Genomic DNA, 17,666 nt, shown 5'->3' on the forward strand with positions numbered 1-17,666 from the left:
AAGTTGCCACAAGGCTCACCTACACCAGTCATTTCAAGAGCCACTCACTGGCTTTCCTACACTTGCTGAGCCTCCTTTGAATCCGTCTCCTCTTCCAACTAGCTAACGGCATCCTCTCAAACTGAAATTCTAATCATATCATCCTACTCCCTAAATTAAATCTTTCACTGTTCTTGGGATAAAATGAAAAATCCTTTTTTTTTGACATGCTCCTTGTACAACACAGATATTTCTTGCATCTGACTTTTCTAGATCCAGGGCCTTACACTCTCTGACCCTTCTGCCTGAATGTGCTTCTTCCCATTATTTGCTGTCTATTCCGACTCATGCCTGAGCGGAAGTACCACTTTCTCAGGAAAGATTTCCCTGACCCCTCAGACCTATGACAGGGGATAAATAAGGGCCCGGGAATAAACAAACACATATTCAGATGGTATAAATTTCTATAAAGAAATGTAAAGAGTGAAAACTTTTTTTTTTTTTTTTGTGCAAGATGATCAAAAAAGTCCTTGCTGATCAAGCAATATTTGAGCAAAGGCCTGAAGGGATTAGAAGTTAAGACTTGCGGCTCCGGGGTGGAAGAGCAATCCAGGCAGAGTGGGTAGCTGGCCCTTCTGTTAACTCTCTCATACCAAAGATTTACTTTTTCTTTTAATTCCATGTTTGGGGAGATTTTTTTCAATTTCTCAGTTTTATTTATGTATAAACGCATTATTTGGGACATAGTAGCATCCATGAATAAAGGGTAAGAGAAGGGTAAAAGAGAGGGATGTGAAATGAGAAGAAAAAGGGAAGGAATCCTTAATGAGTACTTAATTATCCTTTACTGTTCAAGAAAGAGCAAGAAGGCCAATATGGCAAACCAAGTGAGGGAATCAAGCAAAGAGAGAGCACTAGGAGATGAACTCAGAGAACATGTAGACAAACCATGGTGAGAAGTTAAAAAAATAAAATAAAATAATATATTATAAAATAATCCCTTAAAAAAAATAAAAGCCTAGAACGGAGTGAGTGAAGAGGTGAACAATGGGAGACCAGGCTAGAGAGGGAATGAGTTCGGGGTTGGGGCAGGGTGTGGTGCAAATAGGACACTGTTGTGTGGATCTTGGATATTTCTCTGAATAAACAGTGATGGCTTTGTATGGTATAAGCAGCCTAGCAACATGATCTGGCTTATGTTTGGGATGATCACTCTAGCTGCTATGTTGAAAATAGAATACAGGGGGGAAGGAATAGTGGCAGGGAGCCTTGTTAGGTGCCTCTTGCAGTAGTCCCGATGATCAATAGTTGTGACTGCACAAAGGTAAATGAGTGTCTGAGAATTGGGCTTATTTAGAAGATAGTGCCAACGGAATTTGTTAATACGAGGTGGGAGGAAGAGAAGTGTGAAGAATCATTCCAATGTTTTGACCTAAGAAACTATAAAGAATAGGAAATAGAGTTGCCATATACCACAAGGTGGAAAACTGGGAAAACTCTTTTATGGGGAGGGAGGATGGGATGTTGCTTCTACTTAAATAAAGAAATCCCCTTAGAAAATGTAGAATTTGAAAAACCTACCAGACAATCAAGCAGAAGTGTCTAGTCAAGAGTCAGATATGAAAATCTAGAACTTAGCAAAAGGTTCAGGGCCAGGGGTGCCCGGGTGGCCCAGCCAGTTAAGCATCTCCCTTCTGCTCAGGTCATGATCACACGGTCCTGGGATGCAGGCCCTTGTTGGGCTCCCTGCTCAGAGGGGATCGTGCTTCTCTCTCTCCTTCTGCCCCTGCTCCTGTGCTCTCTCTCTCTCGCTCTCAAATAAATAAATAAAATCTATTTAAACAAAAAAAGTTTAGGGCCAGAGGTATGCATGTTGGAATCATCTGTAAATACATGGTATTTAAAAATTGAGACTAAAAGATGTTATTTTGAGGATAAGTGTGGATCAAAGATAAGCAGTCAGAGGAACTCCAAGGGCACTCCAAATTTTATTATTTATTTATTTATTTAATTTTTAAAGATTTTATTTATTCATTTGAGAGAGAGAGAAAGAGAGAACACAGAGGGAGAGTGAGAGGGAGAAGCAGCCACCCCGCTGAGCAGGGAGCCCAACGTGGGGTGGCTTCGATCCCAGGACCCCAAGATCATGACCTGAGCCAAAGGCAGACACTCACCTGACTGAGCCACCCAGGCGTCCCAGGCACTCCGAATTCTAAAAAGCAGCAAGGTAAAGAGGTTCCAAATAAGCATTAGCTTTGTCTGAGATAGAAGGACATCCCAGAGATGAGTGTTCAAAGTAGAGAGTATATTTCAAAGAGTGGGGAGCCACAAATTGCTAATATCAGAAATGAAAGAGGGTGATATCATTATAGGTCTCATGGATATTAAAAGGATTTGAAGAGGAATACTATGAACAAGTCAGTGCCCACAAATTCTGTGAGGTCGGAATTACCCTAAATATCAAAACCAGACAAAAACATTACCAGAAAAAAAAAAAAACCCTATAGACTAATATTTCTCATGAACATAGATACAGTCTTCAACAAAATATTAGGAAATTGAATCCAACAGTGTACAAAAGGAATTATGCACCATGACCAAGTGGCATTTATCCCAGGTATGCAAGGCTAGTATAACATCCAAATATTAATAACTATAATCCATCACATCAACAGGCCAAAGAAGACAAATCACATGATCATTTCAATAGATGTAGAAAGGCATTTGACAAAATCTAACATTCATGATAAAAACTCTCATCCTAGGAATAGAGGGGAACTTCTTCAGCTTATTATCTACAGAACCCTATAGCTTACATCATACTTAATGGTGAAAAACCAGGAGCTTTTCCACTAAAATTAGGAAAGAGGCAAAGATGTCCCCTCTTACCACTCCTTTTTAACATCATACTAGGAATCCTAGGTAATGCAAACAAGAGAAAAAACAAGCAACAGAAATATATTTAATATATCTAAAGGTATCTCTATATTGGAGTTACCAGATTTTAAATAACCATTGTTTATATTTTGGGGGAAATAGATGACACAATGGAGACTTCTAAGTCCACTAAAGAACTAGATGTATAAAGGAGAAACAGACATTCTCAAACAGAAAATTATGATAACTAAAATTAAGAACTTAATATTTGGGGTTTTAGCAGATTTTACCAAGCAGAGGATTAGTGGAGTGAAAGATAGGCTACTTAAAAACTATGTAAACTAAAGTAATGAGTGAAAAAAAGTATGGAAAACACAGAAAACAATGTAAAAGAGACTTACGAGTCATAGTACAAAGGTTTTGTCTGTGATGTATGTAAGAGTTACTCCAAATCAGTGTGTCTGCACCATTCTGTGGGCAAAATCTCATGTGACACCATGAAAGAAATCCTGTGCTCATCAGCGAGGGTGATCTGTTCAACATACTACCCTCTTAGAACCAAGGCCTGGCTTCAGAACCTCACTTCAGGGCCCCAGGACAACCCTAGAGGTATGATTCTTGGAGCTCTTCAAGCATCTGTTTGACCTCAGTGAATGATGTACAGAGTCGAAGAGCACTTGTAGGAAATCTGACCCATGCAGGTCTTAGTCTAGGTTCCAGGTGACTTGCCTGGGTAACATTGTGGATTCTGGCTGATTTTAGCCACCAGAAAGTGACTGTAAAAATTTTGAAAAAGGTGCTCTAAAGTGGTGGAATCTGGGGAGTTGAGAGACAGGGACTGAGCTGTGAGGCCCAGATCAGGGGTTGCACTTACTTGGGTCTAAGACAGGTAGTGAGAATCTTAATGCTCTTTTAGGGGCACGTATTCTAACTCAAACCAATGAGAATCATTCCTTGGCTTTAGCTTGAATTATTGGAAAAGAGATTTTCTTCCCACTCAAGATCTTAAACTTTGTATAATATAAGCTTTTAGATTTTGTTGCCCATCTTTACTACCACTGGGACGAATATGATTGAGAAACACGCCAGCAAAATGAAAACAAAACTAAGTGATCAAGACAGAAAAGGGAAAATATGTTCTTGAAGACTATGATTAATCAACTGTATTGAACCATGCTGGCAGCTAGTTTATTCTAGAAATATATGAGCCAACATATTCCCTTATTCCCTTAAACTGAATAGATTTGGAATTTTCTTACTTGAGACAGGAAGAACCCTTACTCATATGCAAAAGACTTTTATCTTCTCACTTCTTTGGTATTATGTCTGGTGTTTCTGCCTGGACCATGGAGCAGGGCCGAGTCTGAAAGGTGACTGACTCTGAAGGAATGTTAACAAGTGTTACATCCATTTAAATTATTGACCAGATAGATATTCTTGTAGGATGGCATGTGCTCTGAAACAGGAGTGTAGAGCTCAAGGGAAATGTCAGGTTTTGAGATACACATTTTGGTAGCACTGTCAGATTAGTAAGAACAAATTTGGGCATTTTATGAGATAAGAAGAGATGACTTAGCATGAAATATAAGGGGACTAATACTTAATAGGGAGCTAGAAGAAAGAAATCAATGAAAAAGAGACTGATCTGAGAAGTAGGGGAAAATCCAAGAAAAAGAAATGAGAACAGAGTTATAAGAAGATTTTGGTACATGTTGAAAAGTAGAAGATGAATGACATGAAGCTACTCAGTTTAGCATTTCAATATTGGATTTGGCACTTGAGTTAACTAATGACCTTTATGGGAGGAATTGTGTTAGACAAAAGAGATGAGAAAAAAAATTCAGAGGTTGAGGGCTGCACAAGTGTGTCAGTTAAGATTAGGTTTGACTCTAAAAATAATTTGTATATAAATAAAAATTTTAAATACAGTATTTTAAATATGAATTTTAAGATGAATTTTAAATATCAAGAGTGATTGTGTTCTTCTTTAATGTTAAATTGGGATTAATTTCTGTGATATTTATTTGATTTTGAAATCTTAAGCATAATTAGTGAATAATTTTTGTTTATGTAGAAGATTCCTAGGCTGATTCATAAAAGTCAGAAAACCTGTGATTTCATACAATCATTTTTACTTATATTCTTACAGCTGTATAAATGTATGTATGTATATAATATAAAGTAATTAAGTCAATACAGTGTAGAGACTGAACTATTTGTTAAAATATTGTTTCTATTTTTAAAGTATTGATTTAAATAATATTATCATCTAAACTTTTATATTTACTACATATATGAATGTTTAAATATATGCATATAATGCTCCATCAATAAATAAAAGAAGCTTAAGTGTAGTTAAAAAAAGAACTGGTAACTAAAAACAAAACAAAACAATAATAGAACAAAACAAAAAGTTAGATATTCATTTCTTTCTTTCCTGAAAGAAGTTAGGAAGAATATCCAGACATGGTATGAAACTCCAGTTACCTGGTTCACAGGCTGCTTTATCTTTCTACTCTACCATGTAGCTATGGCTTCCTGAGGTTTTTTTCATTGTCCCAGATGGTGGCTGGAATCTAGACACCCCACGTGTATTCTAGACAGGAGGAAGAAGAAAGGACTAAAGACAAGAAGGAAGATATCAACATTCTAAATATTAACATTCTGTTGAGATTTTTTTTTTTTTTTTGAAGTTCACCTAATTTCTGCTCAGAACCCATTGGACAACACCAGCTGTCAGAAAATCTTAGGAAATAAAGTATTTTAGCTGGGTATATTGATCAGGATCCAGTTAGAACAGCAGGGTGGATACTGCATAGGCAGCTAACAGTCTCTGTCTCAATGGATATGATAAGAAAAAGGAAAATATATTTTCTGAAACACTTGGTAGAGGTATAGGGAAGTATGTTGAATAGAATTTGAGAGAGTAGGAATTTTTAGGTTGGGAGAGACTTGTGTGTTTTTGTAGTTAGAGGGGAAGAATGCATAAGATAAAACACAATTAAGTGATAAAGCAAGGTACCAGGAGAGGTAAGAGACAGGAAGCCAGAGTACAGGAACTTGATTTCCTGGAGGTACGCATTTCAAGGAAATCAATGTCAAGGCAGTCTACAATGCATTGTTAACCCATGGCTCCCATCTGCTTTACATGGGATTTTAGAGTTTAATAACATAGTTATAATATAATTCGCTCAAAAAAACTGCAAACATAGTTTGTGAAGGTGCCATGTTCATTGTAAAGAATAAGTTGTTAAGCAAAAAAGAGATTGTTCCTCATAGATTTGGGCAAGAAATCTTGACAAAATGTTTCTAGATGAAATTTAAAAATATTTGGCTATATGTATAAAAGTAATTTAAAATGATTCTTTGGATAAATGAGTCTTTGGACAATCAGCTTATCATATCTAATACATTATTTTCAATACAAACATTTATCTTTCTTTTTACTTACAATCTAGCCTGCACACACACACACACACACACACACACACACACACACACACACACACATTACTCTAAAAAAGGTCTAAGTAAGTTACTACAATTAATGCATGTGGAAATAATCTTTGTAGCTTAAAAGGATCTTTTAAGATTTACTGGCAAGCACGACACATTATCTTATTTTTCTTCTTCATTGTGTCCAATTCCAAATGCTGTACTCTAATACCATATGCCAACATAAATAATTTACTATTTTCTAACTTCTCCATATCTCACTTTTATAAAGAAAAATATATTGAATATTTAGAATGAGTATTATCAGTAAGTTTCTTGTTGTAGAAAAGAGGCAGGTTTTTACCTTTTTTTAGATAGAAAAATTGAAAGGTATTAAGTATATTCTCTAGTTGTCCACATTATGTGTATAAATAGTTTCCTTTTTGTTTGTTTAGAAATACTACTTAAGTATTTTTAACGTTTTATAACTATACATTTGCTTTCTTTATCCTTGAAGTGTATGAATTAATCTAGGACCATTTTAGGTTTATTCAATGTCTAATGTTATAGGTCGAAATTATAATTTAGCAATTACCATATTTTCTGCAAATAAAAAAAATCCTGTGTAATTTGAAGTTTAATTCGTATGTTTCTGTCAACCTTTTACCAAAGACTAAATAATGTTTCAAAAGTTCCAATAGGGTGGGAGGCTTAAGAGAGCTATAAAAATTCAACTCATGAGGTTTTTTTTCAGTTTGTATAATTGATACTTTTTAAAAATCATCAGTCTTCAATGAAGTACTGTGATACTGAAGTTATAGTGACTTAAAGCTGATATTTATATCAACATGGAGATATCACCATTACTACAAATATTCTATCAGCTGGATCCAATGCCTACACCCTGTTGCTCTCCTCTACTCCAAATTGGTTCCTGGCAAATAAGAAATGTAGAAAAAGTGAAAGAAAGAAGGATGGAAGAGACAGAGGGTGAGTAAAAGAGAGAAGGAGGGAGAAATGTTGGAGTAAGTGAGAAGAGCTCCTTTGACTTACAGGCATGATATTTTAGAGAGAGGTGAAATGAATTCTAGATTAAAATTTCATATTATATTACCTTCTTCCATGAATTATTTCCCATAGTTTCTCACTTGCTTCAATCTCAATTCTACTGTGTCTTAATCACCTTAAATTTTTATTGTGGCTTTTAAATAATCTAGATCACTTTTATTATGGTTTTTTAAGTGTGAATTTTTCTTTTCTACCAGACTATCTGCTATTTCCTAAGAGGGACTGGACCTCATTTATCTTTATAATTCCCATATACTTAACCCCATAACAGCTACATAGGAGATACTCATTAAATATTTGTTGGGCTAATGAATTAACTCGTAATTTTTTTAGGAGCTTTGGAATCCATTATAATCTGAAGTCTTTAAAGAATGATAATGGGACACTAAGTATTCTTCACTGATTGTCATTATAACAATAATCAGAATAATAATAAGTATTCAAGCCTTTTCAGCTCTCCTCTAATTAATGTTCAATTTAAAATTTAAATCTTTCACAGACAATCTTGCTTTTTTCCCCATTGTCTTTATAGTATTGATACATATTTAGTGATACCAAAAGAAATGAATACAGACAGATTTGCAAAAGCTGATATTTACTAGGTAACTATCAGCAGGGATGTGGGTTATCACGTCTGTCACCTTGAACAGTTTGGAATCCACATGTCGTAAAGGAGACTAAGTAAAGAGCTACTTTTTTTTTTAGTAAAGAGCTATTTTTAACAACAACAACAATAGGGCGCCTGGGTGGCTCAGTTGGTTAAGCGACTGCCTTCGGCTCAGGTCATGATCCTGGAGTCCCTGGATCGAGTCCCGCATCGGGCTCCCTGCTCAGCAGGGAGTCTGCTCCTCCCTCTGACCCTCCTCCCATCTCATGTGCTTTCTCTCTCATTCTCTCTGTCTCTCAAATAAATAAATAAAATCTTTAAAAACAACAACAACAACAACAACAACAATAATCTTAAACCTGAAATAAAAACATTTGTACTTCAACAGCCTGGGCATTTATGCAGTCCCAGTGATCAAATTAACCTGTATTTGTTCTGATCAGAGGTACACAAATACCTATCTCTTATTTGTTAGATTTAGGTTGGAATTGAAAGCATTAAAATATGCTATTTCTATGCAAATAATTCTATTCTCTTTATACATTATAAATTGTATTAGCTCACAATATCAAATAACCAATTTTTAAAATATTGTTGACCTTCTTCTAATTGACTTGATGAAGTCGCATGAACAAAGCTACAAAAAGAAGGAGGTGGAGGAGGAAAGGGAAGGGAAGGAGGAAGAGTCGAAAGAAGTGAAGAAAACAAAGAAAGCAACTATAACCAGTTTGACCACTGGATAAAGCAATTTAATTTGGCTTTCGATGGCTAGATGTCCAAAGAGAAGTGAGGAAAGATGCATATAAAAGAGAAAAGGCAACAATGAGCCTCTTTGAACTGGCTCAATACTGTCTCTGGGCTCTAGTGCTAAAAACAGGGAAAGAATCAATCTCCACTGATTTTGAGGATTGAATTGAATTTTAAATTAGTTTGATAAGAAAATAAGCATAGCGAGGTCAGTTACTAGCAGCAGCATTATTATAAATTCAACTCTAGATCAAAGGAATAGAATGGAGACTACAAAATAAATTCTTATTATGGTAAATTACTTTTCAACCAGTGTGCCAAGATAATTCAATAGGGGATGAATAGTCTTTTCAACAAATGGGACAACTGGATATCCACATGCAAAAGGATTATGTTGGGCTTCTACCTCACACCCTATACAAAAAAATTAACTCAAAATTGGATCATAGAGCTAAAACTACAAAACTCTTAGAAATAAGTGTAGGAATAAATCTTTGTGACCTTGGGTTAGGCAATGGTTTCTTAGATACATCAAAAGCACAAGTAACCAAAAAATAAAAGGTACACAGATGTTATCAAAATTGAAAATTTTTATGTTTCAAAGGAAACAGTTAAGAGGTGAAAAGACAACCCATATATTGGGAGAACATATTAGCAAATCATATAGTTGATAAGGGACTGGTATCCAGAATATATAAAGAACTTATACAATTCAATAATAAAAGGCAAATAATCCAACTGTCTTTGTCAGTTTGGGCTGTATTGGTACAAAATAGCATAGATTGGGTGGGTTATAAACAACAAAAATTTATGAGTGCTCTGGAGGCTGCAAGTGTGATCAGGGTACCAGCATGATCAGATTCTGGTGAGAGACAATGTATTTGTGTACGTACTTATGATCATTATTTGATTTAATCTCATGGTAGGTAATTTCATAAATAAGCCTCATTAGCTACACAAGACCCCTGTAGTGATCAGTTTAGCTTAAAAAAAGCATTCTGTCTAACATCATCAGTTGGAAATATATTTCAGGCAATGGCAATTTCTTTTACCTAATGGATTGTAAACTGAAACTCAAGTCAAGTCAATACATTTACTGAATGCCTGTTATTGTGCTGGGGTGCACAGAAAATATTAAGTACAAAATCAATGGTTTTAACCTCAAGAAAGTTTCTAAGATTCTCTGCAGTTCAGAAGATCATTATCAAACCCCTGTGAATTCTTCAAGATCTATACCCTTACACTCAGAAGTCTTTTTTCCTTATCATGGGCAGAGATATTTGGTTAGTATTGTATCTTCTATTAAGGTTATTTTAGGTATCTATTTACATGTCTACTTGCCTTTCCACATTTTAAGCTCCAGGACAGTGACTTCATTCATTCATTCATATGACAAACATTTGTCAAATGCCTATTACCATGCTAGGTATATATAATGATATAATATAAAAAGATAATATATGATAAAATGATAAAAAAAAGAAAGATGAAGTTCTAGTTTCCATAGAACTTTTGGTATAATAATACATAAAAATAAACAAGTATTGTAAGTTCACTAATTTAGTAATTGCTTCTCATATGTGCAAACAAAATGTGACTTTTTTTTATAAAGTGCCACACTTTATTTTTTTTAAGATTTTATTTATTTGACAGAGAGAGAGAGAGAGAGAGAGAGCACAAGCAGGGGGAGTGGCAGAGAAGGACAAGCAGACTCCTTGCTGAGCAGGAAGTCTGTCGAGAGGCTTGATCCCAAGACCCTGAAATCATGACCTGAGCCGAAGGCAGACACTTAACCAACTGAGCCACCCAGATGCCCCAAAAATGCCACACATTAGAATATAAAGTAATGGTCTTTCAATCTCTTCCAGTACAAATAATCTCTGGCTTATTTTAGGCTTTTGGTGTTAGTTTTCGGTCTTTAAAATTTCCTTTTTTTCCCCCTGCTCTAATTCCAGATGATTTCTGGGTTTTAAGGAAACTTGTTACCTTGTGAGGATAAGGGAAATGGAGGGAGTGGAGGTTGGAGGCATATTGTTACATGAATTCCTACTGGTTTTCTGCAAAGTGTGGTGTCCTATCTAGCTCCTGATGGATGCTGACACCTACTCTCAAGTCAATGGTTCCCATCATTTACCTGCAGTGTTGAAATCCTGGAGTATTTGACCCATGACCTCCAAGCCTTTGTTGGCCCTTTGGTCCTCTCAGTACTCTTGTATCTCAGACATGTGGACATGTCTCTATCCATATGTACAGCACATGGAGATCTATGGTATTTATTTAGACTTACCTAGCTCAGACCTCCCTGCATTAATGTTGTTATTGGTTCTGTGCCAAGCTGGGTGTCTCACAGAGGCCTGAGGCTTCTGCCATGCAATATTAGGGGAGGCAGACTGTTACATTTGATGTTCTTCTATCTATCTTACTGCTATAGAAGTGGACCCTAAAGGGGTCATATGTCTTTCTTTTACCCTAACCACATAATGACAAGTAGATTGCACTTAGAAATTATATTACCTGGGGTGCCTACATGGCTCAGTCAGTTAAACATCTGACTCTTGATTTTGGCTCAGGTCATGATCTCAGGATCATGAGATTGAGCCCCTGTGCCACTGGGCTCTGTGCTCAGTGGGGAGTCTGCTTGAGATTCTCTATCTCCCCCTGACTCTACCCCTGCTCTCTCTCTCTCTCTCTAAAACAAATAAATAAATCTTAAAAAAAAAAGAAATGATCTTACCTGTAAGGATTTTATCTTAAGTACAATTTTAATTGCATAAGTCATTTATAAACCAGTGTGATCGGTTTTTAGTAATCCTAGAATTTAATCCTATAACTTTGTATATAGTTAGAATTCAATGAATACATTTTTAGTCTTAAACTTTTGAGATAATTTTAGACTTATAGAAGAGTTGCAAAAATGCTACAAAGAGTTCTCATGTACTTTTCACCCAGCTTATCCTTATGCCAATATTTTACATGACCAAGGAAAAAAATGATCAAACCTAGGAAATTAACCTTGGTGTGCCAATATTAATGAAACTATAGAATTTATTTGAATTCTACCAGTTTTTTTACTACTGCCCGCCACCCACTTCTTTGTTCCAGAATCCAATCCAGGATCCCACATTGCATATATTTGCCATGTGTCCTCAGTCTGTTCCAGTCTGAGAAATTTCTTAGTCTTCCCTTATTTTTTTACAACCTTGACACTATTGGAGAACACAGGTATGTTATTTTGTAGAGTTTTTCTCCATTTGGTTTGTCAGATTTTTTTCTTGATCATATTGAGAATATGCATTATTGAGAAGAATATCTCAGGGGTGATGTACCTTATTAATGCATCATATCAGGGGTAAATGTGTTGATATATCTTATTACTGGTGATGTTAACCTTAATCACTTGGCATCTGCCAGGTTTTTCCATTGTGAAGTTGCTGTTTTTCCCTTTGAAATTACTAAATATTTAGGGAGAGATACCTTGTAACTATGCAAAATCCTATTTCTGTTTAAATTTTACTCATTAATTTTAGCATTCATCACTGGATCCTGCTTGAGGCAATTATTACTGTGGTGCTCTAATGGTGATTTTCTATTTTCCCCATCCCTTCTATGTTTTTAATTGGAAATGTTTTGTAAGGAAGACTTGTCCCTTCTCTCTTTTTATTCATTCATTCATTTATTTGTTTATATTGGCATGGATATTAATTTCATTCTTTGGGTTACAATCCAGTACTCTCATTACTTTTTTGTTTCTCAAGTTGTCCTAATTTGGGCTATTTGGAGCTTTTTTGGGGTTGTCTCCTGTGCCCTTTTGGTATGTCTTGATCTTTTATTACTTATTTTTAATCACTTCCTAACCTTCTGGTATCACAAACTCTTCTGGAATCATCTTATATTTTCCCTGCCAAACCCTGGAATAAACCAATTTTCCTGTTATTAAGAAATGATATTTGGAAACCAAGTTCATTGCTTCTGGCGTAGCATTTCTCCTTGTACTTCTTACTGGATTAAACTGGGAAATATGTATATGTACCATAGCTCATCCCTGTGTGGCACTTTCCTCCCAGACCTGCAACTAAGCATAGGAAGGAATCATATCTTTCTGACCTACCACTAATGGAACATATAGTCTTTTCTCTTCACTCTGAAGACCCAGGTTCAGACTTCCACTTTGGAATTTCTTAGGTGGGAGACGAATACCAGATATTTATGTTTTCCAAACTCAGTAGGCAAACATTTGGTTCTCTCAGCAGTAGCTAGATCGTTCCATTCAGTAGCCTTAGGGTGAGGGAGAAGCACTTTCTTTCCTACCCAAGAAGTGTGTGTGGGGGGTGGGGTTGGGGGAGGGAGTATAGGTAAAGTACCACTGTTTTGAATAACTTGACCTAAAGAAATTCTCACTTTCTTTTATTAGATTTCTTTAACTTCTTATAATGCAAAAGTATTTTTTGATCGCCTACTTTCCAAGTCTTGCATAGATGATTTAGCAAGCTACCTCAAAATGGAGGGTAGGTAGCATTAACGGTTCTGTTTTGTGTTTGGTCCTGGCCTAAAACTGAAGCAGATGAAGTTCCATTTCAACATCCTGTTATATTTTGTATCTAAATTTTATTTTCTACAACATTAACTAATTTATATTCTCAACAGTCTGACTAGACTTTTTCTATAAAGGAGTTTAGTTGCCAATAGATTTGCTACTTTAACCAAAGATTTTGGAGAAAAATCAATAATTTGTTTAAAATGGTGTTGAGTATGTACTAAGTTCATTCACATTCATGTTTGGAACTGGTAAGGTTTTACATTGAATCATATATTCCATGATCATTTAAAAATATGTAAACATTTTAATAATATTTGTGATGGATTGTTAAAATAAATCCCATCGTGTTTGGCATATTAATTTCCACACTTCCGTGGTAACAACAAAGGAAAGTTTTTCTCCTTTACCGTAAATGATTGTGTATTTTGAGTCTGAGTCTCTCACATTCAGCTTATCTCTGATTCTCAAAATAGGTCATGATAGGCATTAAGAGTTCTGAAGAGCTCTCTGAAACTCTTGAAATTAAGTGTATACAAAAGTTTGTGCATAAGTTTACAAATTGTTGTCCTACAATTTAATCTTATAAGGACAGTATCTTAAGACAATTAGAAAAATAACATGTATTTCAGTCAAAGGAAACAGAGTGGTAAACAACAACAAAAAACTTCACTAATTGTATATCAAAATAATTGTGTTTATGCATTTATTATGTCATTGTACAAAGAATTTGACTTGACTTATAGAAATACATTGGGTAGGGGCACCTGAGTGGCTTAGTTGGTTAAACGTCTGCCTCCAGCTCAGGTCATGATCCCAGGGTCCTGGGATCGAGCCCCTCATCAGGCTCCTTGCTCATCGGGGAGCCTGCTTCTCCCTCTCCCTCTGCCTGCTGCTCCCACTGCTTGTGCTCTCTCTCTCTCTGACAAATAAACAAATGAAATCTTAAAAAAATACATTGGGTAAAATAAGATTTAAAAAAAAAGGACTTTCAGTTTAAAAATGGAACATACTGTCAGTATTTTCCCCCTTCTCTTCTAAGAAATCACGAGAAGGCAACAATATGAAGAAAACACAAATTTCTTCTTCAGTAAACTAGTTGATGGGTAAAACCCGACTCAAAAATAGTTGGAAAGTGTTCCATAATCAGTGAAGACTAAACAGCAGGGCTCTAATCAATAGGTACTTCAAGAAATTATGAATTTTTAAATAATCTCAAAGAGGAAGTTTAAGTATGAAACAAAACTTATAATATATAAAATAAAAGATTGATAAATTCAACACATAAAACAACAATAATAAAATGTCTTCAAGTAAACACCTTGAAGAAAAATGATCAACTGGAAGAAATATTTACAACCCATTACATTCAGTGGTCTAGTTTTCTTAATATAAAAAGAAAATTTAAAAATCAGTAAGGAGGGGCACCTGGGTGGCTCAATCTGTTGGGCATCTGCCTTTGGCTCAGGTCATGATCCCAGAATCCTACGAGTGAGCTCCATGTCAGGCTCCCTGCTCAGAGGGGAGCCTGCTTCTCCCTCTTCCCCATGCTCATGCTCTCTCTCTCGATCTCTCTCAAATAAATAAATAAAATCTTAAAAAAAATCAGTAAGGAAAAGATCATTAATCCAACAAGAAAAAGGGCAAATGATATAAAAATTAATGGAAAAAACAAGTGGATCTTAACCATAAAAAGATGCCTAACTCCACTCACAATAAGACAGTACTATCACTATGACATTGCTCTTCACCAATCATACCAGCACATGTAAAAAAAATAGCATGCTAGTGGGAATATAAATTGTTAATACTTATATAAAGTTTTTGGAAAAATCCTACAAAATTTCAAATATTTATATGTGAAAAAATAATATATTTATAAGTTTGTTCATTGTAGTACTGTTTGAAATGGCAGGAGATTGAAAATAACCCTAACATTATTAGTACAGGTTGGGTTAAGTAAATTAGGACACATACAAAGAATGTAATACTAAGTAGCTATAATAAGAATGTAGATCTGTATGTAGTGATATGGAACTATGTCTATATATATATAATATATGTATATATATATATATATATATAGAACTATGTCTATATAGTTCTATATATAGTTAAAAGAAAATAGCAAAGGATATATGTAGTGATATGGAACTATGTCTATATATATATATAATAGAACTATGTCTATATATAACTATATATAGTTAAAAGAAAATAGCAAAGGATAAAATCATGTGTATGGCTTGCTCCTTTTCTGCCAAAAAGAAAAGAGAGAGAGAGAGAGAGAGATAAAGAAAGAAAAAAAGTATATGCACATGATTATACATGCTTTGAAGACCTCTTGAAGAATAAAAAAACAAACTGATAATGATGGTTTTTCCAGATTTGGCAGGGGTAGGGGGGTGGCGAGTAGCTGAAAGAGGAGTAAGGATAACTTTTTATGTATACATTTTTATTTCTTTTGAATTTTGGACCATTCAAAATTTGTACTGTATTCATATTTGTACTATATATTCAAATAAAATTAAAGGTAAAATCAAACAATAGTGACAATATGTACACTTTTGATATTGTACAGTTATTTTTTTAGTGGAAGAACATATGGATGTATTTATTTTTAGATTAAGGATAGCTGCAGAGTCTTTATTAACGAATGATGATATTATTTGTATTTGCATTTTTGGAGAAACAATTCCAGTTGTTAGTTATCTTCTAGAAAAATAATTAAATGCCTAAATGCAAACAGTAAAAAATATGATTCCATCTTCAATGTACTTTAATATAATTGTATTCCATGGCTCACTTATCAAATTGCTCCTTTCTGCAGAAGCTATTTCTTAACTGTCATGCATTAATAACAACACATAATTACTAGACCATCCAGACTTTTTCTTGATGTATAAAAACCAGATATATTTAATGTATATAACTCGATGAGTTTGGAGATAAGTATATACCCATGAAACCATCACTACCATCAAAACTGTAAACATATCCATCACCTCAAAAAATTTCCTCCCTTGGGGTGCCTGGGAGGCTCAGTCAGTCAAACCTCTGACTCTTGATCTCTCTTGATCTCAGCTCAGGTATTGATCTCAGGGTCATGAGGTTAGCCCCACATTGGGCTCCATGCTGGGTGTGAAGCCTACTTAAAAAAAAAAAAAGGTTTCCTCCATTGTTTTTCCTTCCCCTTCCCCTCCTTCTCCTTCTCCTTCTTCTTCTTATTGTGGTGGTTATGGTGATGGTGGTGGTGGTGGTAAGGATACCTAACATAGATTTGCCCTCTCAGAAAATTTTAAGTATACAATATAGTATTGTTAACTGTAGGCATTATGCTGCATATTAAATCTCCAGAACTTAATTTATCTTGCATAACTGAAATTTTGTATCCTTTGGCCAATATCTCCTCATTTCCCCCAACCATCATTATATTCTCTACTTCTGTAGTTTGACTGTTTTAGATTCCACATGTAAATGAGATTATGAAATATTTGTCTTTCTATGTTTGGCTTATTTCACGTAGCATAATGTCTGGGTCTATCCAGGTTGTTGAAAATGACAGTATTTCTTTCTTTTTGAGAGATGAATAATATTCCATTATATGTTTATACCACATTTTCTTTATCCACTCATTTCTTAATGGACATTAAGTTGTTTACATATTTTAGCTATTGTGAGTACTGCTTCAATGAACATGTGAATCCCTTTATTCACCTATATCTTCAAGATCCTGGTTTCAGTATGTGCCCAGAAGTGGGAGTGCAGGGTTGCCCGGGTGGCTCAGTTGCTTAAACATCTGACTCTTGGTTTGGGCTCAGGTCATGATCTCAGGGTTGTGAGACTGAGCCCCACAAGGGGCTCTGCACTCCCCATGGAGTCTGCTTGAGATTCTCTGCCTCTCTGGGTACCCCCTCCCTTCCCCCCGCCGCTTGCATGCACTCGTGCTCTTTCTCTTTCTAAAATAAATGGATAAATAAAATCTTTTTTAAAAAAGAAGTGGGAGTGCATATGGTATTATGTTTTTAATTTTTTTGAGGAGCCTCCATACTGTTTTCCATAATGGCTGCACCAATTAGCATTTCCATCAACAGTGTACCAGGGTTCCCTTTCCTCCACATCCTCTCCACAACTTATCATTTGTTTTTTTTTAAATTATTAATAATAGGCTTCACTTTCAGATCTAAGTTTCCTGGTGACCAATGCAAATAAGGGTACAAAATTAATGTCTAACTTTGTTTTACCCCAACAACAAAGATCTTTTTTTGCACTATAAAGAATGGTTCCTAAAGCAGATATACTTAATTGCCCATTTGACTGTGGAAATCTCAATAATCTCACTCTGGAATATTTGATTTTAAGCAATATAGCTTCCTGATGGACCTTTTAGGATAAAGTTGTAGCAAAATGCACACACCT

The sequence above is a fragment of the Zalophus californianus genome, chromosome 2, assembly GCF_009762305.2.
Source record: "Zalophus californianus isolate mZalCal1 chromosome 2, mZalCal1.pri.v2, whole genome shotgun sequence".
NCBI classification, from domain to species: domain Eukaryota; kingdom Metazoa; phylum Chordata; class Mammalia; order Carnivora; family Otariidae; genus Zalophus; species Zalophus californianus.